Consider the following 25,028-nt stretch of genomic DNA (forward strand, 5'->3'; position numbering starts at 1 on the left):
AATTTTATGTTATGAAATTGTAGGATCTTATTTAAATCCTGCAATATATATTGACAGCTTTGTTTTAACAAGCAATTGATGTTGAATTTACACATTTCAACCAGCCAACTCTGATTATGATTCCAATGTCAACCTAAGTTTCAAAATCTGCTGAACCCTATTCAGTTCTATCTTTAGCCAATGTACAGTCAATGATCCTGGCTGTCCAGGGTCCAGGTCATGGTCCTGCTGCTCAGCAATCGATGTCCATGTGATTTAACATCAAATCAAGGGTGAGTTCATGAACAATTTTCAGGAGCAGCGATCCAAACTCCCGGTGTCTCATTTGTTTGGCGCCTCCTGGTTTCCCAGGGGTCCTCTCTTTGGGCTCCTGGTTGAGAAGCTGCGGTTTGCTAGATTTGTCTTGTTTTGCATTTCCTGCAATTATCCCCACATCTTATGCCAATTGGTACGAGAACACAAAGTGAGAAAAGAAGCGGGATCCTGAATTCTTTTGCTCCCACAGCCACTCCAGCAGACAAGGATGGCCTCTCGCAGAGCCTTGGCTCCTACAGCAGCCACCGGGGTAGAACTTCTTGGGAAACCAAAGTAAATTAAAGGTAAGAAACAATGTAATGGTCCCCCTGGCCACTCTGAGTACTGGGAGTTCACTCTCATGTACTTTGGGCTGGAGCTGGACCTCCTGAGCCCTGCTTTTTCCTCAGTGTTCAGTTCTGGCTCCATGTACCGTTCAGTTCATTCCAGGGAATGCTAAATGGGAGAGGTATTAAATTCATCATTTTGGTTTTCTTTTCTACCTTCCTGCTATTATTTACTTATTCTTTCTATTCTTCTTATTATTTTTAAGGCAGAATCTTGTTACATATCCGAGACTGGCCCAGAACTCAGTATGTAACCAAGATTAGACTCAAACTGGCCATGCCCCTGACTTAGTCTCCACAGTTATGGGATTTCAAGAATGTGCCACCATGCCCTGCTTGTTACCAACATTTCAGAGTCCTCAAGTGTCCCCACACATTTCTGCCCAGTGCTAGTGCTTTCCTCAGTGGAAGAAAGCGGGGAGTTCGTGTGCATATCCAATACACTAGAGTCTACCCTACCATGAAAAAGAAAGTCGTCTAAGAGCAAAAAGGAGATGCAGTTATTTAGCCTAGGTTTCCTCTTTAAATGAAAGTTTAGACTTATTAATGCTAAGAAGAGGAAAAATATATGTGTGGGCAGAGAAGGTGGGACTCTTCTGTAATCATATGAGACATTTTAAAGCCAAAAAAGAAGAGAAAGTCTTTTGAGCTTTACTTTTACAGGGCTCTGTTTCACCCAGTACCATCTGTGGGAAAGGAAGTAGGAAGTGAAAGTCAGAAATTAAAATAAGTTGTGGAATCAGTAAAAGACTAAAGAAAGTTTGACTGGGCGAGCTAACACTGACTCGGGAAAGGGAGAAACACAGTTTGCTCACTGGGAGATTTTGTCCCATCTCCAAGACAGGGTTGGAGGAATTTCCCGTTTCCATTTACCCTGCTCACAGCCCGCCACAAAGAGCAAGACTTGAGTTTGCCTAAGCCTACGCTTGAGACAGAAATAGAATCTTTTTAACTCCTAAAGAGGAGCAAGATAGGACACTCTCAAGGCTTCCCTTCTTGCTTACTTTTGTGGGGTTTTGCTGTGTGTTTACGGCCACCCTTGACATCTCTGCCTTTGAGGCGCACCTCATGTGGGTTCTTGCACTTTTGTGTTCACAGGGTCAGGTCACCCTTGAGCCTGACCTCTACACAATGGGCTACTGTGTTAGCAGGCTTCAGTCTGAATATATTAATTTGGCAGTGGGTGGGGGAGGGTGGGAAGAAGAGATGTGTTTGGGGAAATTTTCAAAGTCAAAGTTCGATTTAAAAAATAATAATTCAAGGCCTCACATAGAGACTCTTTTGAGAATCTCGTTTTCACAAGTCCTTTCCTTTAAGTGTTTTTTTAAAGGACTCCTGACCTATTTCCACTGAGGTGAGAAACACAATTTCTCCCACTCTTCAGGGGCTATGTGGTGAGGAGAGCATTGGTGGGTACAATTTTTAGGACGAAATAAAATATTAATCCCACATGAGAAGCTACATTTACTGTGAAACCAGCACTTTCACCTGGAGCTGACTCTCACTGAAAACCCAGAGAAATCACCCAGCATGAAGGTGATGCTTGCCCAAGGTTCAAAGTGCCTCCTCTTCAGAGCCTGGCGGGACCGGGAAGTTTGAACTCTGGGACCTGTACTCTGGTCAGCTTAACAGCCCACCAGAGTGCAGGCATCCTAGCATTCAAACATTATTTGCTCTTCACTTGTTCTCACCCTCATCTACTTTAATGACTTAATCACATGGTATCTTTTACCAGACCTGAGAATGCTAATTCATTCATGTCCAGCATGCATTGGACTGCCTGTTTTGGTCAAGGTATTTTTTCCACATCTATATACTGGGAACAGAGAAAGAACAAGAGAACTCCCTGCCTCAGGGAGACTACATTTCCGTGGAAGAGGCAAAGAGTAAACAGCCTGACAAAAAGACATAATGGAGTGACAGGAACAGTGAGGCACAAAGCAAAGACGATAAATGGAGTGGAGTGGTTTGGGATGAGACGGTGGTCTTGAAGTGGAGGCGTTAGGAAAATGCAGTGAATCAGGCATGGTGGCTCATGCATTTAATTCCAGCACTTGGCAAGATGAGACAAGAAGACCCTGAGTTTGAGACCAGCCTCCATTACACCATGATGCCTAAAAGAGGCAGTGGGCTCCTCAAAGTGTGAGACCATAGAAAACAGAAAGATAAATCCTTAATAACCAGAAAGAGTTGATCCAGATGGAGTTGATGAGGAAGAAGAGACATGCACAGTATGGATAGATTGCTGGGTTCCAGTTCCAACTCAAAAAGGAAGCTATCCCGAAGAATTTTGCCCCAGTATTCTTTGAGTATCCAGAAGGAAGGAAAGCCTGTTAGGTATATTTCAAGTGCCAAGAACCTCTACTAAGGACTCAAATGATAAGAGATTTGGCTTGCCCCCAGAAGCCTGAAAACAATTCACTCAACAATTTGCAATAATTAGGAAAGGACAGGTACTGTACAATTACTCATAATTGTGGCCTGGCATGGAACCTGGAAAAATGTCCTTGGACTTATGTTCCTGGGAGAAAATTATTACTATGGTGTTATTGTTATTATGGTGTTGAATCAAATGCTCTTGTCACTGTCCTGGAATACACTAGGACAGAACTGGCTGACCTGCCTTTGTGATGCATTGGGTACTCTTTCTGCTGTTGTTATTTTATTTTATTGTTTGAGACAAGATCTTTCTGTGTAGTCCTGGATGACCCGGAACTCACTCTGTAGACCAGGATGGCCTCCAAGTCAGAGATCCACCTGCCTCCAGGATGCTGGGGTTAAAGGCGTGTGCCATCTCACTTGGCTAGGGCCTCTTCTTAAAGTACAATAGACCTTAATCTTGGTTCTCTTCCCTTTACATACTCTCTTCTTTGTTCTACTTTATCTGACTTCTTCTAAGCAAAATAAAAATAACCTCTGTTCCTACTGATGTGAAGTTTGCAAATGTATTCACATACTGATCCTGATCTCTAAACTCATTAATTCTAACCTAACTGCCTCCTTGTTGTCCTCTTCAAAAAGCTGACAGACATCTCAAACTCGGTGGATCCAAACCTCAGTTTTTGTCTTCCTCATCTGGTCAATGATGGCTTCACCTGTTCAGGATCAGAATCTGGAAATCATGTACTCTTCCTCTCTTTCTACAAATCTTATGTGGTCATTTGAATAGGAATGGCCCCCATAGGCACATAGATTTGAAAGCTTGGTCACCAGGGAGTGGCACTATTAGGAGGTGTGGCGTGATTGAAGTAGGTCTTGTTAGAAGAAATGTGTCACTGGGGGTTGACTTTGAGGTTTCAGAAGCCCAAGCCAGGCCCAGTGGCACTCCACCCTCCTCTTTCCCCCTCTCTTCTTCTCTCTCCCTCATTCTCTCTCTCTCTCTGCAGAACTTGAAGTAGAATTCTCAGCTACCACTCCAGCACCATGTCTGCCTGTATCCTGCCATGATTCCTACAATGCTGATAATGAACTAAACCGCTGAACTATAAGTCAGCCCCTGTTAAATGCTTTCCTTTGTAAAAGCTGCCTTGTTCATGGTTCTCTGTGCAGCTATAGAACACCAACCTAAGATAGCTCATATGCGATCCTTCAACAAATATCACTGGCTCAATCTTAAAGACTTCCTCACTTTATTGTTGGTACATTCCCTGGCACCAGTGTGCTCTATGCCATTGCCTTTCTTACATGGATTATAAAGACGGCCTCTTTAGGGTTGGAGAGATGGTTCACCAGTTAAGGGTACTTGCTGCTCTTGCAAAGGAACTGGTTAAAATTCTCAGCACCCACAAGATGGCTCATAACCATCTGTAGCAACAGTGCCAAGGGATCTGACGGTCTTTTCTAGCCTGTGTGGGCAACAGGCACAAACATGGTATACATACATACATTCAGGCAAAATACCCATAAACATAGAATAAATTTTAAATCTTGAAAAAGAATAAAAATAGCCTCTTATCTGAACTGTCTTCTGCAGTCTGTTTACAAAAATTCTGCCACATGCCTTGAATGCTTATCCTTTGCTCAGATTCCTGCCATGGTGCCTATATTAGTTATTTTTCTCATTGCTTTGCCCAAATGCCTGACAAAAAGCTACTTTAAAAAAAGGAGGATTTGTTTCAGTTTATAGTTTAAGAAGAGTTGCACTGTATCCTGGCATGGCAGGGATAGCAGCAGGAACATGTGGCCACAGTGCCTCAGCGGCCAGGAAGCAGAGAGTGGACAGGAAGTGAGGCCACACTGTAAAACTTCAATGCCCCACACTAGTGACCCACTTCCTTCAACAAGGCTCCAGCTCCTAAAGGTCCCATCACTGTTGAAACAGCTCCACCAACTGGAGAGCAAGTGTCCAAACATATGAGTCCATGGGGGGACATTTCACATCCAGACCACAAAACTGTCCCAGTTGAAAATAAAAAAATGAAATCCTGTAACAGTCTACAACTGTCTTCCCCTCTATTGAGTGTCTGGACTCATATCAGTTCCACTCTCAGTATTGACTTACACCAACTATACTGGCCCATTTGCCTTAAGCTGTCTCCTGCCTTCCCATTTCTTCTTCCCTGGCTATGCACATGGTTGATTTATTCTCCATCTCATCTTTGCCTAAGGACCACTTTCCAGGTCACACCTACCTAAACATCCTATTCAAAACTGCAATCTTCCCCTCACCAAATACCTTGCATCTCTGTTAGCTGCTTAATTTTCTTGAGTAGCCCTTATTCTCTTCGAACATACCTTGTGATTTGTTTGTTGACTGCTATTAATTGACAGTCTCCTCTCACGAGGGATTGGGTCCACAGGGTGAGGAGTTCTGTCTGTATTGCTCACTCACAGAATCTCAAGTGTCTAGATGACTGTCTGCCATGCAGTAGGTACTTGGAGAATAATTGTTCTGTGAATGGGTTGGTTGTTTCTATAATCATCCTCCTGCTGTATAGTTAGGCAGTGTTTAAAGCAATTCCTTGTGTTCTAGCCATTCAATAAATAGCTCTGGCAGACTGGCAATTCAGCTGAAAGAAAGCACTACATTGTGCAGTATTCCATGGACTTTTCTCATCTAGTTCCTATTTCATGGAAGCATTTAAAGGAAGATCATCATCAGTGGAATACACCTCATTTTGTCCTATGGAATAGGTGTATATGAAATCATGTATATTGCAAATACACAACTTGTTGTAATTTCACAAAAATAAAGTCACTCCTGTAACTTCTCAGGGGGAAAAATACATTGCTAACTCCTGGTGCCTCCTCTTGCTTCATTTCCTGGCCTCTAGTTTCACAAATGAGGCACATTTTATTGTATTCCTATTAGGTATCGAATGGTTTCATTAATGTTTGCATGAAGCCAGTCTTATAAAAAGTGTGAACTTTCCCACCTTACTAAGAAATATAAGAACGAAAGTTTTGTTTTAAAATTTTATCTTCATGGTTTATATATATTATATATAAATATTTCTTATATATGTGTGTGTGCTGCCTGAGTGTCTACTTTTGTACCACATATATCCAGTGTTTGCAGATACCAGTAGACTACAAAGAAAGACTAGAAACTGAGGTTTGGATCCACTGAGTTTGAGATGACTGTCAGCTTTTTGAAGAGGACAACAAGGAGGCAGTTAGGTTAGAATTAATGAGCTTAGAGATCAGGATCAGTATGTGGATATATATGCAAACTTCACATCGATAGGAATAGAGAATATTTTTATTTGACTTAGAAGAAGTCTGATAAAGTAGGCCAAAGAGATATGTAAAGGGAAGAGAACCAAGGATATTGTATCTTCTTGAACTGATGGGATTACATACTACTTGCGAGCCACTGTTTGGGTGCTGTGAACTAAACTCGGATCTTCTGCAAGAACAGCAAATGTTCTTAACTGATAAGCTAGCTCTCCAGCCCCAAAGAACTTTTTTTTTAAAGACGTGTGTGTGTGTGTGTGTCTTCACACATATCTGAAGAGGATGGATGAGGATGTTGGATCCTCTGGAACTGGCTCATGGGTGGGTATGAGAGGCCTGCTATGGGAGCTGAGAACCAAACTCAGGTCCTCTGGAAGAGCAGAAAGTGCTCTTAACCACTGAGCCATCTCTCCTGAAATTTTTAATTTTTTCTTTATTATTATTAATTACAATTTATTTCACTTTGTATCCTGGCTGTAGCCCCCTCCCTCATCACTTCCCAGTCCCACCCTCCCTCTCTCTTTCCTCCCATGCTCCTCCTCTAGTCCACTGATGGGGGAGGTCCTCCTCCCCTACTATCTGACCCTAGTCTATCAGGTTTCATCAGGGCTGGCTGCATCCTCTTTGTCTGTGGCCTAGTTAGGCCACCTTGCCAGGAGTTGGTGATCAAAGAGCTGGCCACTGAGTCCATGTCAGAGACAGCCCCTGCTGTCCTTACTAGGAAACTCTAGCAGGCCTTTGGGCTACATCTGAACAGGATTCTATGTCATCTCCATGCTTTAAAAACAAGGAAATAATGAAATTTGCAAGCAAATGGCTGGATCTACAAAAGATCATCCTGAGTGAGGTATTCCAGAAGCATTTAAGACACACATGATATATACTCACTTATAGGTGAATATTAGAAATATAACATAGGATAAACATAATAAAATCTACAGTCATAAAGAAGCTAAACAACAAGGAGGACACTAGAGAAGAGGCTCAATCCTCACTCAGATAGGCAAACAGGATAGACATCGGGAATAGAAGATAGGGAACAGGACAGAAACTTTCCACAAGGGGCCTCTGAAAGACTCTACCCAGCAGTGTATCAAAGCAGATGCTGAGATTCATAGCCAAACTTTGGGTAGAATACAGGGAATCTTATGGAAGAAAGGGGTGATAGAAAGACCTGGAGAGGACAGGAGTTCCACAAGGAGACCAACAGAGCCAAAAAAAAAAAAAAAAATCTGGGGGCCTTGCAGAGACTGATGAATCAACCGAGGGGAAAAATAAATTAAGACAAAGAAATTTATCAAAAGCTCACAGTGAAAGGCAGGCTTTCTGGGGGGCTGGAAGATGGCTCAGTTAGTAAAATGCTTTCTACACAAGCATGAGGAGCTGAGTTCTGGTCCAAGCACCCACATAAAAACAGGGGCATGCTGGTGTGTGGTTGTGATCCAGGCCAGTGGTACAGACTGGAGTTGAGGATGGCCAAAGACAGGAAGTCTCTTGTTAGATAGCTGGCCTACCCTACTGGGTAAGCTCTAGGCTAGTGATAGATCCTGTCCCAAAATACAAGGTAGCTAGCTGCCAAGAACGACACCCACTGTTGACCTTACACGCATGTACACCTGCATGCGCATGTAACCACACACACACACACAACCACAAATGTTAAACACTTCCTAGCAAAAATCAGTTAAGCCCAGATTTCAGACTCTGGTTTATTTAACAAACACTGTAAGATATATTATAAATCTGAAATATGTCAAATGGGCTAAGATAAAACTCTCCTTGCCTTGTTGGCATGTGATGTGGAAGCTGCTGTGTTTGTTGGGATTTTTCTCACAGCTAACAGGCTTGCTAAGGAGTCATTTTGGTTTAACGTAAGGGTAAGGAACCACACATGTGTGGGTGAGCTGCTCTTCCACCTCCTCTCACCTTTCCAGCTCTATTTTCAGCCCTTCTCTGCATAAGCAGATGACTCAGGCTCCTTGCTGCTTCCCAACTTTCCCTCCAACTATGACTCTGATGTCATGGGGAATTTCCTATGATCGATTGATGAGGAAGAAGGCGACACTACCTCATTTCAGAAGGTGTCTCTCTGGGTTGGTCCTGAAGTTGGTCCTGAGATTTCCAGAGGGAAATCTCATCATTTAGGGAAGTACATATGGGGAGTCACGCAAAATAAGAGATAACTCATGGTTTCCTGAGATAGGAATATTTATAGAGAGTGTCTAATGAGTTGGTCGATTTATCCAAGGCTTGGAAGACTGCTGTCAGGATCACCTGAAAGTGATTGTATGATAACGTTGTAAGAAACTATTGGGTCCCATTCTGGTCTCCCAGAGAACATGAGCCTAAAGGAGGAGATGAACGACCATGACAGTCTCTTGCCTCCTGGCTTCCATATTCTGAATATGTAATGTTGACACTTAAATGTTTACAGTTCTAGACTTAATATTCTTATGCTGAAACTTAGTGTGGTGGCATTATAGGTAGAGCACTTGGGAAATGATTAATTCCTGAAGGCTTTGCTCTCACAGAATTAATAGTATGACAACAGAGGCCCTTCCAGAGGGTGACAGGAGGTATTATCTGTGAGCCAGGAAATATAGCATCTTATTAAGCTCCGAATTTCCTGTCCCCTTGAACTGTGAAAACTATATCTCTGTATCTATAAGTCACGTAGTCTGTGGCATTTTGTTACAGTAGTCTGAAGAGTCTGATACACTAGCCATGTTTATGCCTATGAAGAAAGGGGACACGGGAATCAAAACAAGAGACAAAAGCTTGGAGTTCCTCTCACCTCATCTGGTACCATTTCCTGGGGACAGCCATCATGGAGGCTGAGTATATTAGATTGCCTCATTATGGAAGGGACGGTGATCTGAGGGAATTGTACTTTGCGAAGGGCAGCTTCCCTTTCCTTCCCAAACTTCTGCCGGCATCACCACCTACACGACTGGTTGGCTTCTTCCTCTCCATGGCATCACATGCAGCAATGTTAGTGCAGTACTAACTAATGTAATTGTCTCATTCACAATTAAAGTGTGGGAATAAGGCTTGTGTCATAAAAGTTTATTGCTCTACCATCGTGTTGAAGTAGATGACAGAGTGGCATAGGGAATGCTCTCGAGACGCCTGCTGAGAGATGGCATCTTGTGAAGTAGAGGCTGTTTTCTGAAGTGGTCGGATCAGTGGCCGGTATGTACTCTGGAAAGCCAGCCTTGGGTGAGGGAGCGGTTTCTCTCACATGACACTCAATGTTTCACTTGAAGACTATTGTATGCTTGGAACACTCTCCTTGCAGGGCTGGGGTCCTGTACCATATGAAGACTCTCCACCAGGAGCCACCAGGAAACTTTCAGGCTGTTCATACCCTTGATCAAGGGCAAACAGTGGCACATCTGAATAGGCCAGTATGCCTGATTTTTCTTATCAGGGAGACATTGGAATTGTTGCTACAAAATAGAAGTGGCCATATGTGGACTCATTACACTGCATGCCCAATATTCACTGTGAGCAGGGAGCTGCAGGAACAACAGAGACGCCTGTATGCTGTGAGATGCATCCAGCAGCTGAGGGTGAGAAGGGGAACAGAGAATCCATGGCTATCAGATTAGACCTGCCCAGGTGAGGGCCTGGGGTGGGTTCTTTCATTCCAGTTGTTTCCTCCCCTCCCTTGCTGCCTAATGTCCTCCTAATGGCTGACCATGCAGTTCAGGTTCCAGAAAAGAATCTGACTAGCCTCCATCCCCATTAGGGATGGGAGATGATGAAGCTGTTTGCCTTGTATTTGGGACTTGTGTTTCTGAAGCTAAATGAGAGACCAGAATGGAAGCTGGGGTGACAACAGGGTGGCCTGGGACTGTTATTCCTAGACGTGCTCTCTGCATTTTCCTGTCACGCTCTGTGGCCTGGGACACTGACCTCCATTAGGCCTGCTGTTCCATTTGCTTTTTCTCATTCTCTGCAAGGAGACCCTGGCAAGAGGCCAGAGAGCAGAGGAGAACACAGCCAGGCATTTTGACGCTCTCCTCCTGCCATCCCTGTCTTGTTACTTGTCCAGGAGGTATTCCAGCTGCCAGCCAGTGAGACCTCTCTTGTATGACTCTAGCTTTTGCTAAACTAGTAGTAGCATTGCCTCCCAGAGCCCCTGCGGCAAACATTGAGTGGACTCATCCCCACCTGAGGCCTGAGCAAGTGTTGCTTCCAGGCTAACCATGCCCACCTCTCTCTAAGTTGTCCCTCTATGGAATACTTTTCAGCTAAGCACTTTGAGTGTTCCTTCTGTTTCTTTCCAATACTTCATGAGATCAGCAGGTAAAACAGTTGAGAGAGGGGCAGAGGTCAGCTATTGTGAAATAGGGGGGAAGTCTGAAGAATATAACAGGCCCAAGTAAGATGCATTTTCACCTGTTGAAACTGGTCAAGACAAAAACAATGCCCTTCAGAGTGCAGGTAATCTTATGAAAGAAGTGGGAAATAGTAAGATCTGGAGAGGACAAGAGCTCCACAAGGAGAAAAAAAAAAATCTGCGCAGAGGGGTCTTTCCTGAGACTGATACTCCAACCAAGTACCATGCATGGAGATAACCTAGAACCGCTGCACAGATGTAGCCCATGGCAGTTCAGTGTCCAAGTGGGTTCCATAGTAATGGGAAGAGGGACTGCCTCTGACATGAACTGATTGGCCTGCTCTTTGATCACCTCACCCTGAGGGGGGAGCAGCCTTACCAGGCCACAGAAAATGACAATGCAGCCACTCCTGATGAGACCTGATAGACTGGGATCAGAAGGAAGGAAAAGAAAACCTCTCCTATTAGTGGACTTGGGGAGGGGCATGTGTGGAGAAGGGGGAGGAAAGGAGGGGTTGGAAGTGGAGGGAGGAGGGAGCTACAGGGGGGATACAAAGTGAATAAAGTGTAATTAATAAAAAAAACAATGCCCTTTATTTATCTCATTATTTTTTATTATCAGTGAGAAAAAAAAACCTTATGAAATTTGTTCATGGGCACCAAGGTTAAGGGATTTTCCACGATTCAGTCGTTTGGTGCTAAAACACCCAGTGAGAAACTCTGTCACTCTTGAATAGGAGTGTTGGCCTCAAACTTGAAAATGGAATTGGACCAAGTGAAGCTTCCAGAACCTCGGTGGCCCCTACAGCCTTGTCACTTTGCTGACATATTGGTGAGGATCCTTTTGGGTTCCCTTTTCCTTGGCTAAGCCCCTGATTTCGGCGCTTTGTCTCCCTACCTACTGTAAAAGCTCCAAAGATTGGCAGCGTCAAAATAAATGCAGCCCACGCCTCTGCAACATGAACAATGTGCTAACAAGCAGTGTTCTGGGTTCTCTGTGAGATGATGGTGATGTGTATTTTCTACAGACCCTGCGCTGACTTTATTTAGCCTTTTAAGAAGAGGAAAACTTTGACTCAACTAATCCGGTAGCATGGGAACAAAACAGTGCAGGGAGCAGCCATGCGTGAGTGGTGTGCATGCAGGTTCTCATGTCTGTAATTCAATCATTTTGTACCTACCTCAACGACTTGTGTTTGGTGGAAGTCAGGAACTTAGCACACACCAGACACTTAGTGCTGGCTTTGTCTATTATACATCAGTTCCAGTGCGGTGAACCTAAGTGCAAAGGGGGAATAGCTCTATCCCAAATCCAATCCCTTTACTGCTCCTGGTCCCAATGCTTAGGCAAAGGCTCCTTCTTTGAGTCCATGGCAATCCGGGTTCGCCTCCTAAAGGAGTGAAGTCTGGGAGCGCCCTCTAGGGGACAGTAGGGCTCCAAACATCTGCTACGTTATTGCTCCAAGATGTGTTATTCTGTTTGTTTCTCCACTGTTCGTCCCTCCTCTTATGCTGTATTCTGTTTGTCCTTCAAGATCTATTTCTGGCTCTTTCTATGTTGCTCTGGATGTTTTGTCCGGGATGGTGACCTTCGAAGATTTCATTAGTGACCTTCCTTTCTCCCCACTTCTTAGTATGATCTTAACCAGTCACCCATATTGATAAGAGAGGAATCTTTTGGGAGTATCATTTCTCTCAACTCCTCTGAGGCAGGCTGATAAGGGTAGGCAGTGTTCCTCTATCAAACCCCACAGCTGCTCTCATGCAAACCCACATGTTCTACCATGCCTGGCTCTTTGGTGCTGGCTCCCTGCGTACAGAAATGACTTATTGGTGAGGATAGCCCCAAGGTGTAAATTCTGTCCCAGCTCTGCGTCCCTTATTCCTGATTGCACCTTTCCTTGCAAATAGCCCTTGGATGGAGCTCTTCTCACTAGCCAGTCTGGGTATGTTTTATTTTCTGGTTCTTGCAGGGTTCTACTGTATCCAAATCCTTTGACCTACATCTTATCTCTCTTCTACCTCTCCAGCACCAGCTGCTCAATAAGACAATTGCTGAAGTGTCCAGTGTAACCATGTTGCTTATATCATAGAATTCTCTCAAGAATACCCCCAGCAGCCAGGCCCTAGTGTTACTTGTTCAACTCCTACATAACCTGGTTCTCCCTCTGGCACCTACCTAGCCCCAATTCATTTTCCATCTTAAAGCCTTTGGTTGAAAGGCTTCGCCTTTTACCCAGTCCCTCCTAAGCTTTGGTACACATTTTTCCTTATGTGACTGACATGGAGCCAGTATCAATGCTATTAAGTAGCTGCCACATATCTGGCTGTTTTCTCCTTTTCTTTAGTGTCTAAGATCTTGGGTAGTTTAATTACATTTTGTGACTAAGGGAATTAATAATACCCAATCCAATCCACACACATTTCCCTTGCCACAGGGATTTCTTCACAGGTGTTTTGCCCGGCACTTTTGCTATATGGTAGTGGGAAGTGATGTTGTTGCCTCCAAAGCTGCACCTGTCACTGTGAGCCATCTTGTCACTAAGAAGACTGCTAGTGTGAGAAAGAAACTGGAAAAGAGGAAGGGCAGAATTAGGAGCATCACAGAAAGCAGAGTTGTACCCTTGATCAAACTATGTCCCAACTGTCTTGCAAGCTGGTCTGTCTGGGATGGTATTTCTGTTTTTTAACCAAGTAAATATGTATCATTTGTGGTTAATGATTGTGGTGGTTTGAATGAAAACTGGTCCCCACAGGGTCATAGGTAGTGGCACTGTTAGGAGGTGTGTCCTTGTTGGAGGAAGCGTGTCACTAGAGGGTGGGTTTTGAGGTCTCAAATTAGTCAAGCCCGGCCTAGTGTTTCTCCCTCTTTCTCTTCCTGCTGTCTGCCGATCTAGATGTACAGCTTTCACCTACCTCTCCAGCACCATGGCTGCCTGCATGCCACCATTCCTACCACAGTGATAACAGACTAAACCTCTAAATGGTAAGCCAGGCCCAATTAAATGTTTTCCTTTATAAGAGATGCTGGGGTCATAGTGTCTCTTCACAGCAACAAAACTCTAACTACGACAATGATGAAACAAACACATATAAGACACAATTACCAAAACAAATGAGGATGCAATTCACTTGGCTGTTTATTTGCCTAGAATGTTCGAAGCATTGTACCAGTGTAGTCCTGCAAACCTCTAATCCCAGTAATTGAGATGTTGAGGTAGGAGAATTGGAGTTTCAGGGTCATTTTGGCTGCTTAGGGAGTTCAAGACTAGCTTGGGATACAAAAGATCCTATGTGAAGAAAAAAAAAAAAAAAAAAACCTCAATTACTGAATTATTTTCTTCAGTTAAAAGAGCATTGTGAAATCCTGGAGAAGTACATGGGGAAGGGGAGAAGCCTCAAGCCTTCTGTGTGTTTGCTGATAGTAAGATATCCTCCAGTCACCTCTATTTTTTTTTTAAAGTGTTTTTCTCTGTAATTAAAATATTCGTCTCAGCCTCAGCCCCTGCCATCCAGCAACCTGCTGACCCTCACTCAGACTGATTAGTTGTCATTGCTGTCCCCAGCACTGTGCTGGGTTCTTCCAGCATCACAGCCATGAAGAAGGTAGTTCAGCAGCTCTAGCTGGAGGCTGGAATGCCACCTGAGGCTTTCAACCATATGACATCTCCCCAGGCAGCTTGCAAACTTGAAACAGTTCTGTCTGCAGCACGCTCAACATGACCCTCTGCTGACTGCAGCGTCTTCAAGTACAAATCCCTTCAGACCCCAGAAACTCTGCTCCTTTTTGTAGTCATAATCTTGAGGTTTCTCCAATCATTTTCAAGAACCAATAAATACTGAGAACTAAGTTTGAAGTCTGTACAAAAAGCTTTTCTATAACATGTGCCAGTCCTTACGAGCTACCTCTCTGAATTTTCATGGATTTTTGTTACACAAGATTTAACTATTTCATATACAGTGGCTACAACATATAATAAAACCACATACAATTTTTTAAAAAAATTCATCTTTATGCATCATCAGACCATTGTAATCATCACAACATTAAGGCTAGTCACTAACATCCAGTCACAAAAAGCAATCAGATTGCTGCTTCTTGCTTGGGAGCCCTATTTGGTGTTTCATCCCCTTCCCTCAGAACTGGAGAACAGGCCACCTACTGTCTTGAGACCTCAGCAGACACGGGGGGGGGGGAAGGGGGGGAGACAGAAAGAGTCCCTAATGCACCAATGAGCCTTGCAGCTGGTGGCATTCTCTAGTGAAGTGACAGATCCTGAACAGATGTTGATGTCCTTGAAGTGCTGGCAGCACAGTGATGTACTTGGCTATTGCATCAACCCCTCTTGAACTATAAACACTGAAAGCCAGGCTCTAAGGCAGGCGGAAGAAACAAACCTGAAGGTACAAGAATGAGGTCCAACGGATTAAGGAAGCAACTCACTTCTATTTAGTTCATTTTTGCATGGAAAGACTTCTTCCTGGGAGCTAACCTGACCTCTCTTCTTTTGCTTTCCTCATTCTCTCCTGTGAAAAGCCATTTGCAGAGTTTGGAAGAAGGAGCCAGGTATACTCAGCTCAACCAGGTGTACCTGTTTCTGTCTGTCTCCAGAGAGGAAATACTTGGTTTGCTCTCCTGGCTATAGGGTGACTTCTGTCTTGCTGTGGTCAGGGACTAAATTAAGGAAGAAGAGGTACTTTTAGTTCAACTTAAGAATTTATTTGCAAGCTTATCAGGTGGGTAAGTAAAGCCAAGTCCATTATTATTATAGTATCACTACCAAAGCTGACTCCATGATGTGTGTGGCTCAAAGTGCTCAATATGTGGGTGGGAAAGAAGAATATTATTTTGTAGCTTGCATAAATACTATCAAAATCAACGGGCATAGTGTTCACTGAAAATTTTCTCCTATAACCTATCTTTAAAAAGAAATTCTTCAACCCCTTTTAATATGAAGGAGATGTTTAAGCAAAGCTCTGGCTTCCCATCTTATCCTGATAATTTCAATAATCTCTTCACTGTGGCTGTGTATCTTAGAAATATTTCCTGACAGTAAACAGCAGCTGCCCCCTATAGATAAGGGTGTGCTTTCCAGCTCTTCTTGGTTCCAAGCCAGTCAAAAGTTGCTGGATTTGGCAAATATAAAAAGATATCTGCAGGTCATGGTTCCATGTGCCTTTCATCCCAGCACTCGGGAGGCAGGGGCAGGCAGATCTCTGTGTGTTTGAGGCCGGCCTGGTCTACACAGTTAGTCCAGGAAAGCCAGGGCTATTACACAAAGAAACTCTGTCTCAGGGAAAAACAAAACAAAACAAACAAACAATAAACCTGAGGTTGTTATGCGGTGATTCCATTATTAGTAGAGTAGAAACAGCATAACTATATCCAAGATAGTTCTTGCAATTGACTTAGGGTACCCAAATTACCCCTGGAAACTCTCTGCCTAATTTGTTATTCACATGGGCTACTAAAATGGATTTCCTGTATGCACTCACACTTACTAATGTTTGGTGCCTAATGAAACTGTGTGGCCCACTTGTGAAAAGAAAATACCAATATGGGCTGAGGGCAAAAACTGTCATCCAAAAGAAACACCAGTGATTCAAAAAGATGAGTCAGAAGCAACCACCTCTTACTGAGTGCAGCTTGGGTGTGGCTGCACCTTTGTCATTGTGGGTGGGCCCAGCCTGCAGGCTCTTGGTTTGTCCCTGACAGGCTGAACAGAGATAGGTAAGTCAATGAGCCTCCCTAGGCTTTTGGTTTCCTGTCTTTGACAGGAATGAACTGAAATGCTTGTTCATCAAAGCTACTGTACTTTTTTGTTGTTCTGAGTAGTCATAAAGATCAGCATGTGCAAAATGTAACAGCAACATTACTCAGCAGTGGGAGAAGAAAAAAATCAATTATTAATTATGTAGCCAATGAAACAAATCAGCTAGTATATCAATAGGTTACTCTTCACATCCCCAGGCGGTATTTCAAAACATTTCTGATCTGATAACAGGAAACAGATGCAAAGCAGCTTCAAGGAAGATGCTGTGTAAGCCTTGATGCAGGTACCATTGAGAGTTTTAAGAGTTCAAGATCCCGTGGGCACTGTGACATGTGCACCATGATTTGGTAACAGCATCTCAAGAGAAAAAGCCACACATAATCACATCTCATGCCAACTTAAGAAACTATTTTTAAGACCTAGAAAACCCAGGGACACTGGGAAATCAGTCAATGGTGAATTGACTTAGTGTATTTCACAAACATCATGGTTGCGGTAGGTGCAGTCATGTACCTGAAACTGCACAGATCTTGGAGTGAGAGCTGTGCCTTCCATGTGTTTCATGGTATCTGTTATCTCTATTCACCAAGTCAGTAGCACCCATGCAGTAGTGGTAAATGTATATTTTTCCAGACATTGCAATACAGTCCCTGTAGGGAAACCTGTTTCTAGTTAAGAACCATTGATTTAAATTATCCGGGTAGGTTGGGTAATTTCCAGCAACTCAGCAGTCTCTGCTGTGCCAAATGTTACAGCTGTAAAGACCTGGCAGGAGAACCTCCATCTTTACTCTGCTTCCTACCTCATCACCAGGGCCTTGACCGTCAAACACCATGCACTCCTCTTTCCTCTGTTTCCTCTCCTTATAGGGCTCTATGTTTACAGAGCGGGGTGAATCAAGGTGTTAGAGTGGTCATCTCCTTCCTCCAGTAAGAATGTTTCCCCGGGATCAGAGAGATGGCTCAGCAGCTAAAGGCAAAGTCTAGTGACCCGAGTTTGAGCCACAGGACCCAAGAGGAATAGTAGAAGAAGAGAACCAACCCCCAGAGGTTGTACTCTGAACCACATATGTGGGGTGACACACTGGCATCCATACATGTGTGCACATGTTCACACACAAACAATAAATAAATAATTTTTTCAAGCAAACCTTAGGATGTCAGGAAATGAAAGGAAAAAAACAAACAAACAAAAAACAAAAAACAAAACTCCTGCTAAACACTAACTACTGGAATGACATGGGTTCCCTTCCTGAAATGGGAGCAGGCTCATCCGAAGCCATCTTTACTTACAATTTAATCTATTATAATAACCCACACTAGCGGCACTGTACTAAAAGCAAGGACAGAAGGCAATAAGCAAGTGTCTAAGCAGATGTCTCCCAGAAAGGAAAGGCAAGGCGAGCTAACTCCGAGCTAACTCCTGCCTGCAGTGGGGTTTAAATTCTACCTTCTTATGTCACACTAGGGATTACACTTTAGTGAGAGTTTTGGTGGCAACCTTCAAGGCCCAAAGCAGATTAAGATAGTGGGTTTACATCCTGGTGGTGGTTCTTGCCGTGTTCTGAATCTAAGATGTCCTCCACACTCCTCCACGTTCATTTTGCACATTCCCCAGATGGTGCCACTATTCTGGGAGACTATAAAACCTTTATGAGGTGGCCTCTGGCTGGAGGAAGTAGGCTAGCAGGGATGGGCCTTTGAAGGCTATACCCAACTCCACTTCTACCTTCACTCTCTGCTTCTTGGTCCATGGTGATACCAACAGTTGCCCCGTGCTACTGTAATGTCCTGCCCAACTGCATAAGCCCGAGGAGCTATAGTCTTAAAATGCTTTGAAAGCAGGAACCAAATAAGCTTTTCTTCCATAGAGTTCTTTCTGTCAGGTATTGTAGTTACAATGATAGAAAAAATACTAATACAGCCCTACAAGTGAATCTAGCATGTCCTTTGGGTACTAAGCTGTAGTTCCCTAAGCTTAATGGCCGTGTGTTAATTGCCTTTTTCTTACTGTAACAATATACAAGAAAATAACTTATAAACAGAGGAGGTTGATTTGGCTTGTGGTTTTGGACTTCCCAAAGCGTGATCAATTGGCTCTATTGATTTGGGGCTGTAATGTGGCAGAGCACCATGGTGAGGAACATATGGAGAGCTTTTTGGATAGCACAGCAGAAAGGAGAAGATGAGGGCCCCCTCCATGACTGCAACCCCTAGACCCTATCTTTTAAAGCACTGGTTCTCAACCTCCCTAATGCCATGACTCTTTAACATAGTTCCTCATGTTGTGGTGACCCCCAACCATAAAATTATTTTCATTGCTATTTTTCAACTATAACTTTGAAACTGGTATTAATCATAATGTAAATATCTGTGTTTTCTGATGGCCTGTGAAAGAGTTGTTCAACAACCCCCTGGGGCATGGAGACTCACAGGTTGAGAACCACTGTTTTAGAGGTTCCATTTCTTTCCAACACACTATGAGCTGAAAACAAAGTCATTACATCCTAGATCTGATCAGCGGCCTAAAACATACACTCTGAAAAGAAATAAGCGATTACTTTTGCTTCTTTTGAAGAAAGTCCTATTTTACTTCCTTCAGTGTTCGAATCCGTAGTTTCTAGTACAGTCACCAAGGTAGAAAACCATCTCTATGAATTTCAGAACATTTTCAGCATCCCAGCAGGAAGACCCCTTCTCATTAGCTGTATGTATTGGTCAGTCTCTAGAGTAACAGAGGGGAGGAGGATTTAGCAGAATGACTTACAAACTATGGTCCAGCTAATCCACCATTAGCCACCTATGAATGGAAGTTCCAAGAATTCAGCAGTTGCTCAGTTCATGAGACTGTATGTTTCAGCTCATCTTCAGTATACTCTGGGATCCCGAAGAAGTAGTCTCTAATGCTAATGAGATGAGAGCAAGCAGGCAAAGAGCAAAAGCTTCCTTCTTTCATGCCCTTATCTAGGCTTCCAGCAGAAGGTGTGGCTCAGATTAGAGGTGAGTTTTCCCAGCTCAAAAGAGGTGTGTATTCCCACTTCAAAAATCCAGATTAGAAGCAGCTCTTCCCATTTCAAATTAAGCAAAAATCTCTCACAGGTGTGTTCCATGGGGGGGGGGGGGGGCAGGTAGTTAATTCTAGATGTAGTCAAGTTGACAACCAAGAATAGCCATGACAAAGTGTCTCCCTATTCCTTCCTTCTCTCATCTGGGACAACCACCAATCCGCTTTTTGTCTTTGTGGTGTTCCCTATTCTGAACATTTCATATGGGTGGAATCATATATTGCCATCAGCTTCTTAAAATGATGTTCTGAAGCTTCACTCACATTGCAGTATTAACTAGTACTTCAGTTTTTTAATTTCCCATGTAGTATCTCCCATATGCAAGAACCTCATTTTGTTTACTACTGACCAGTTTAAAGACATGAGTTGTTTCCAGTGCTTGCTATGAACAAGTGTGATTCCAGATGGACATTTGTGTTTGATTGTCACAAACAGAAATGTGGGAGTCCTTTCTTATATGCTATGCAGATTTTTAAACCTTTGAACGCTTTCATAGTCAAGAAATAGAGTCTTGACTATGGCTGTTCCACAAAAGTTAAACATATTTCCACAGGACTTAGACATCCCATTCGTAGATACAGTTACTATACCATTTCACACCCATAGAAGCAACTTGTCAGAACTCATCATCAGCCTTTTTATATCCCCACCAGCTCTTGTTATCAACTCTCTGTGATCAATACTCCTCTAGTGGGTATGGTGTAGTATCTCATTGTGGTTCCGATTCCCATCTCACTAACAGATAAGATGGGAGTTGTCTCCTGCACTAATTGGTCACTTATGTATCTTCTTTGATGAAAAGTCCATTATTCGCCATTTTTTTTTAAAGCCGGAAGGCACAAGCTTTTGAATTAAGATATAAGTGTAGAATCAGAGAGAATGAAGCAATGCACACAGAAGAGGTGTAAGAATGAAAGCAAAGTCAGTCATGCAATGACTCTGGAGACAAGCATTAGAGGGCCAGTGGTGCCTCCTAGGACACAAAACCCAAGTACACAGGTTGTTCCAAGAAGCCTCCTTGAGCAGTGACTCCTCAGCAAAAAACTTCCCAGTCAGCCCATTCCACGTTCCCCCATGTCTTCTGTATAGTCATTTGGAAAGTCCTAGTGATGCCTCACTAACAACTTAATAATGCACTGTCTTATTTAGGATTAAAAAGGAAACTAAGCATGATTTTCAAGTGGAAAAAGAGAGATAATTTCTTAAGTAGAAACCTATTGAAGCTAAAATTTCTGTGCATCTCTCGCTATCTTTTTCTCTCTCTCTTTCTCTCTCTCTCTCTCTCTCTCTCTCACACACACACACACACACACTTTAAGTAGGTACAACCAGATGGTTCAGAGGTTAAAGGTGCTTGCTGCCAAGCTTGATAACCTGAGTTTGATCCCTGGAACCCACAAGGGAAAGAACTAATTCTCTCAAATTGTTTTGACTTTCGCACACATGCACACAGACAGACACACATGTGCATGCACACATGAATAAATATATGTAAGAAAACCAAAACAGAATTGGTTAAGTAAAATATTGACTCTATTGTTTCTGAAATGTTAAAAAGCTATAATGTCTCTAGTAAAATGGGTTTAAATGTTAAAACCACAAGCTTTATGGAGGGTTTTAAAAATAGAATATAAAAAATTGGCAAACAAAATGTTGCCAATTTATCAGGATAGGTGAGAACCATCTGCAGGGAAGTGTTATTGGTTCAGAACCAAGGACAGCAATCAAGTATTATGTCCCTAGCTTCATTTCTAATTGCACTTACACAAATATGTCCCTTTGTTGTTACTTTCTCTCTTTTCTTTACACTCCTAGCACTGTTCCAGTAGGGCAGAATCTCATTCCTTTGTACTTTGCTGTAATAAAGTTCATCCAATGAATAACACCTTAATCATCTCTATTCTTTCAGCACTCTTGCTGGGTTTATTTCATTTTATACAGTGACTGTTTATGTATTTCTGTGTATCATGTGTATGTCTGATGCCTACAAATATGAGCAGTAGACATTGGATCCCTGGAATGGAGTTACAGATGGCTATGAACTACCACAGGAGTGTTGATAACTGAACCCAGGTAAGAGTATTTAAGTTAAATCATTTAGCCATCTCCAGCTTCCTTCCTTTTTTCTTTGCTTGTTTGTTTTCCAAGACAGTGTTTCTCTGGTAGCCCTGGATGTTCTGGAACTCACTCTGTGGACAGACTAGACTGGAATTCAGAAAGCTCCCTGGTTCTGCCTCCCGAGTGCTGGGATCAAAGGTGTGTGCCTCTACCTGGCTCCCCTTTCCTCTTTTGTGGTAAGACATACATCATTTTCAACCAATGCTGCGATTATAGTCTGGTGCCATAAAGCATAGTTATACTGTACAAGCTCCACCATCCATCTACAGAATGGTTTAATCTCCACAGACTGAAAGAAATCCTATGCCCTTTAAACAATGCCCATCTTCCCATTTTCTCCTGGCCCTGGCAAATGCTATTCTTTTCTGTTTCCCTTACCCCTACTTTCTGTTTAGCCCACCGGTTGTCAGTGAAAAAGCCCCTGAAGCATAAGCATTCCATTTGGAGATATCCAAAATTCTGGGTGTCTCATTCCAGACCTACTGAAATAGAACTGGGTAGAACTCTGAAAATCTATTGTAACTGTCAAGAAGATTCTAATCTGGGCATGGTGGTACATGCCTTTAATCCCAACACTTGGGAAGCAGAGACAGGCAACTCTCTGAGTTCAATGGCAGCCTGGTCTACAGAGTGAGTTCCAAGACAGCCAGAGCTACACAAATAAACCATCTCAAAAAAAAATTTTTTTTTCTAGAACCCACTAGGTCTTTTTAGCATATTCATCAGTTACTATCTAATTCCAGAGCATGATCATCCCTAAATGAAGTTCCTTTCTCATTAGTAATCATTCATCATGTTTTTATGATCTAACGCTTGACAGGCACTTTTAAAATGATTGCTGAAAAACCCCTTTTTCAATAAAATCTTTCCAAAGAACATCTCCAGAGACCAGTCTAACGTCTTCAATATATCTGCAGCTGTACAACTACAATATGGTCAATACATAGGTACCTGCATCTCTCCAATGATTTCTACAGACTGTTCATAACTTTACGTAATTTAATTCTATACTGACTGGTTTCTCATTCATCATTTCCTGCAACCTATCTCTTTAAATGATGCTAAAATCTGTAATTCCAGAGCCTCTACCGTTTTTTTCAGGGGCTGAGATTCTGCAGAATGGTATCTAAATAAACACAGCACAACTCTGTCTTTCCTGGCCCTTCACCACAATGGCAGCGGGTGGATACATACATAATACAGATATAATGCAGCAACACAAACAATGCCAGGTGAAGCTGTAGATAGCACAGTAAGGAAACATGAAGGAAAGGGGGTACAGGCTATGTGTTGCAGGGTGATAGCCTGGGAGGAGATCATTTCACAGAAACACGGGTCCTGGGGTGGGTCTCTTCATAGCCAAGCTGGAACGAGTGGCTGAGACATGTTCTGCTTCGGGAAGCACCTAGCAAAACTGTCAAAATCTGGATGTTCATACCTGGGTAGCAATGGCCTATGGACTGGCCCCAGAGTATATGTAACCACATATAGGAAAAATAGGAAAAAGTGGACTTGGTTTGAGGTGTTTTTAAAGACTCATAGCCCAGCATGCACAGAGTTCCGAAATGGCAATGCAACTTCTAAGTGCTCAAGAAACTTGCTTTACAACGTATTCCTAGGATTCACACTGGACTTTCTATATCAAAACCTCTGGAGGGTGGGTTCAGGAATCTGTACTTTTAGCACACTGCACTGATGTAGCTGTCATCAGTTAAAAAAAAAAAAAAGGACAAAAGAGAAAGCCTTGAAGTCAGAAAGCATGTTTAAGTTATGAAAATACTCTAGGAAACAGAGGATGAAAACCTGTCTAATTCCAGAGCATTTAATCATCTCTGAGGCAGAAATCAAAAGGACAGAATAGGAAGATAGGAATGGATATAAGGATACAATTGGTAAGATTTAGAGACTGAATATTGGTTAAAGGAAATCATTCATAGCCTACCAAAATGTGGGCAATGTTTTACTGGTTCGCATTTATCTTGTGTTTTTCCTGTCTACATAATTTCCCACAGTTTGAGTGAGCATTTGTATCAAGAAGACAGGTGCCATTGCCTTTAAACAACTGTTTAATGTAAATGCCATACAATAAAATGAACAGTAGGTGGCACCACTTAAGTGCCTGGATATCCAAAATGGAACACCATTCACCTAGATATAAGCCACACTAAAACCAAACCTTTTTAAGGCTCAGCAGAAGAGCCAACTAAAAGCTGCTTTGCCCTTTATGTAGTCTCCAGTGATACCTTTGTAGGTTTACAAATATTGATATACTCTGCCTGTGGGCACTTCCATGCTAATGCTAAAATGGAGATTTAGGGAAGTGCAAAATAATCACTGTAGCAAATGGGTTACATGTACTCACTCAGGTTTGAGGTTAGAAAATACTTCATCTTTGGCTGTGTTTCCCAGTGTCTACCTATGAGCTTTTGCTACTGGCAGAAAAGGTAGGAAGAGAAAAGCAAACATGGAAAGGGCTACAGGACAGCTTAGACCAACAAATGAGGGCTGTGGGATGAATGTATGGGAGATTTTACTTTTTTATCTTGGTCAAAACTTATTGAAACCATGGCTAGTGTACAATTTCAATTTTTTTTTACTGGAAGGGATATTGAACCTGTTGTGGGGAGGTTAGAGGACAACAAAGGAGTTGCTTTTCTTCTCAGACTATTTTTTCTTGCTTCTCAGACTATCAAGTTTGGCAGCAAGCAGAGTGTACCTTTACACTCTGAGCCATCATGCCAGCCTCGAAAGACACAATCTTTTGTACATTTGCAATATACATACAATGTCAAGGCTAGGCACAATGGCATATAGCTGATATTCCAGTATTTGGGAAATAGAAGCTAGAGAGTCTGGAGTTTGAGGCCAATGTGGGCCTGTCCCAAAACAAACAAAAAAATAAAACAACTTGCAATCACAAAAGAGACATCAGGACTTTACAATCAGAGGAGCTGTTAAGTGTCTTAAGTGGGGCGGTCCACTGGGGCATGGGAAACCAGCTATTGGTTAGCTTCTCCATTTGGGGGTGGGGACTAGAGAGCGCGGCCCACATCTGTGCTAGAATTTGGACCAGCTCGATCCTGTGCGGGTAACATAGGCTGCTAAGTATGCACAATAGCCACGTCATGGCCAGAAGACTGCATTTTACAGCACTCTTCATCCTTATCCTCTGGCTCTTCTTTTGCGATGTTCCTCAGTACTTGGGGTAGGGTGTGACAGAGATGTTCTGTTGAGGACTGAGCGCTTACAGACTCTTATTCTCTGCACTCTAACCAGTTGAGTGCTGCCAACTGCAAAAAACCGCTTCCCTGACCAATGCTGAGAGCAGCCCAGGCCTAAGGGTATAAACACAAATATTTAGAAGACAATTTGAAAACATGAACATTTAGTAAAGTAGCAGGCTATACCCT

General features: G+C 42.8%; 1 protein-coding gene and 1 pseudogene across 2 annotated transcripts in view; both read left to right on the forward strand.

The window, feature by feature from the left end:
* Nucleotides 1–300: 300 nt before the first annotated feature.
* Poc1b (POC1 centriolar protein B) overlaps nt 301–25,028 on the forward strand; it is a 135,404-nt gene continuing 110,676 nt past the window's right edge. For both annotated transcript variants that reach the window (XM_060377958.1, XM_060377959.1), the window contains exon 1: nt 301–599. The gene's annotated coding sequence lies outside the window, so the exon portion shown is untranslated. The remainder of the gene's footprint in view (nt 600–25,028) is intronic.
* LOC132652526 (guanine nucleotide-binding protein G(I)/G(S)/G(O) subunit gamma-5-like) lies at nt 9,808–14,455 on the forward strand (annotated as a pseudogene).

Source organism: Meriones unguiculatus, chromosome 2 (genome assembly GCF_030254825.1).
Source record: "Meriones unguiculatus strain TT.TT164.6M chromosome 2, Bangor_MerUng_6.1, whole genome shotgun sequence".
NCBI lineage: Eukaryota > Metazoa > Chordata > Mammalia > Rodentia > Muridae > Meriones > Meriones unguiculatus.